Genomic DNA, 3,111 nt, shown 5'->3' on the forward strand with positions numbered 1-3,111 from the left:
TTCCATACTCCAGGGCTCTTCAGAGTTCCATACTGACTAAACATAAGCAGCTCTTGCTTAGTAGATTCATAGCAAAAAGGTAACTACGAAACTGCACTACAGCATAAATGTTTCGCTTTTTCATTTAGAAAAAAACAGTATTTTTTCAAATTCAATGCATTTCTATTCATTTTACCTTTTCTGAGTTTTGCCTTTCCTAACTTGTAAGGACAATATTTCCACCTTGTGGTCATTGTTAGTAATGTCTTATTTTGAGGTAAAATGTTTATTTTAATTCTCTATTTTGTGATTTTATTTTTATAGATTTGAATTGTTCATTCAGCAGTGCTAGATTGTTTTTAAATTGAAGGCCACTACTATACATAATGTGAGTTCATTTAAAAAATAAAACAAAATGAAAGGAATGCTTTTTTATGAGGAAAACAATGTTGATATTTCCGTGATAATCTTCCTTAGATCATGTATTGCATCATTAGGACACAAAGTTCTGTGGTACAAGATAAACAAAAATGCAATGCATTTTTATGGAGGCAGACATGATGCTGAGTTTAAAAGTGGGGATAATAGAGAATAAATGGAAGCTCTGAGTCCCTGCTTTCACATGCATTTGGTTTTACGCTTGTAATATGCACCGTTTAGGAGATATGAATAAAAAAACTATGACATCCATTTTGTCAATATTTAAAAATTCTGGACACATTTTTATGGAAGCAGACATGATGCAGATCTTTCTAACTGGGGTTCATGGGGATTAAATGAAAGCTCTGAGTCTCTGCTTTCACATGTACTTGATTTAAATCTATTAATATGTACAGTACCATTTCAGAGATAATAATGAAAATATGCCATCCATTAATAACATTCCAAAATATTGGACACACATTTTTATGGAGGCAGGCATGATGCTAAGTTTAAAAGTGGGGATAATAGACATTAAATGAAAGCTCTGATTCTCTGCTTTCATGTGCATTTAGTTTTAAGCTTGTAGTGTGCAGCAAGTCTCCAAGGTGTTGGTAAGAAAAGTCGGCAAGTCAGAGCCGTAACTTTGGGATAAAGATTGGCTCTAAGGGCTGGGTCGGTCGGGCTAGGGTGCGAAGCGGGGCTGGGCGCGAGTCTTGACTGGACGAGGCACCGTGTGCCGCGGACCCCCTCCCCTTTCTGCGGGGGGAGGGCAGGGGGAAGGCTGGGGTGCCAGGGTGCCGGGCAGCGAATCTGGACGCCCGCCGGGCCCTTCCCGCGGATCTGCCAAGCTGCGGCGATTGTCGGTCAACCGCCAAGGGATCTTATATCTTATATATTGTGTTTGAGGCTTGCTGTTTATGAAGCTTTCTGCCTTTGGCTCTACTTCATAGTATGTTTGCCACACAAATTTGTGCTTCTTCCCAAGTTCTTCCTCATTGAAGTCATATAACTCATTTGTTTTAAGTCATTTTTAATCAGTTCCAAGTCGATTGGATTATTATTCTGTTTAAATTGGTCTTCTACACATTGTCATTTTTTCTCAAGTCTTCCATATTTTATACTCCCTCAGTTTCTTCTGAGTAGTAGTAATACCTATACTGTAGATACTGCTATCGGTAGATACTGCCTTGGCAGCTTCCCAAAGTATAGCAGGTTTCACTTCTTCGTTAACCCAGTGGATCAATATGGATAGAATATTCCTATATCATAGCTTGACATCAAAGCTGTTACAGATCTATGGTCCCTGCCTTGCCATCTACTCATGTACTGCCCTGCTGGTAGTTTTTCTCACTAAAATAACTTTCTTTGGTTCTATAGCTTCAGGCATGAACTGGAGCATATCCTTCAGCTCCTCAATGTCAGGATCGCAAACCCCTCCTCTTAAGGCCGCTCCAGCCCTTCCTTGTTTTCTCCCATTGCCTGTACCTGTTCCCTATTTCCGTTCCCCCTTAAAAGCCAGACGCAGACTTCACTCCTGGTTCCTCATTGAATTCCGCTTCGTCTGGCTCTGTTATGCTTTTAATGTTCTGTTCCTGATTCCCTGCCCCGCCGGTCCTGACCCGGTTCATGGTTTTATTCCCTGGATGGATCCCCTGGCCTTGGACTCTACCTTCTGTCTTGGATTACCTTTTTGGATTTTTTCATGGATTGTTCGCCCCGGATTCACTCTCCCTGGACACCTGCACCCCTCGGACACGCCCCCTGTCTCCATACCCTCTCCTGCATGACTTTTTCCCCAGTGTTTCTTCACAATTCCGGATCATGTCGTCTGCATAGGGCCCGGAAAGAACTGTCCGTGACACTCAATATAGGTCTTGACATTACAACCAGGCATTGTCAGATCAAACATTTCTTTGTCTATTACTAGCCGTCTAAATTAGTGGAGGTTAAATCCACTGTCTTACCTACAAAATGGATCAAGGACAGGACGGATACACCTGAGCGTCCTGTATAGGGCTCTTTCTGATCCACTTGGAGATCCTAGTCTAGAGATTCTCTGAGCCCAGGCTTCCTGAATGCACTTGTACCCTTGGCCCCTACCTGAGACACGCTTGCTATGCTTGAGATCTCTGATTTCTTGCAGGACAGAGTCTAGTTCTTCAATTAGTGTGTCTCTTTATTCAGTTATTCATTAGTCTTGTTGCATATTGCAAATTTTCCAGTTTGATTTCCTGTTCATACAAGCTTACCTGTATCTTTTTTCTAGCCTCCTCCAGGACAGAGGGTCTTCTATTTTCTATTTTCACTAACGCTTCTTTGAGTAGTTTCTTTTTCTGTTCATTTTCCATTTTCTTTTCACTGATAATGCCAAATATTTTGAATTGCTTTTTTATATTCCTCCAGTTTCTGAGCTTTTGACAACTCAGCCAGTGTGAATTCAAATTTAACTAGAGCAGTTTAAAGCTAAACTGTATAAGACTGGGACCCTTCCTTTTTAAACTAGGAAATTGCCCCAGCTGGGTTTCTGTGTGGGTTTTTTCAATCTGAAATCTAAAGTCAGACTTCTTAGTACTGTCCCAGTAACCAGGATTGTCGCAATCAGAGATCTTAATTATAAACTACTGAACTTCAGATTATCTGGCAGCCATTTCTATTTTTCAGGGAAACAAAAGACTCTTTTTAGAATTTTACCTTTGAACACACCTTACT

The sequence above is a fragment of the Atractosteus spatula genome, unplaced genomic scaffold (genome assembly GCF_055471065.1).
Source record: "Atractosteus spatula isolate fAtrSpa1 unplaced genomic scaffold, fAtrSpa1.hap1 Scaffold_35, whole genome shotgun sequence".
In the NCBI taxonomy this organism is placed as follows: Eukaryota; Metazoa; Chordata; class Actinopteri; order Semionotiformes; family Lepisosteidae; genus Atractosteus; species Atractosteus spatula.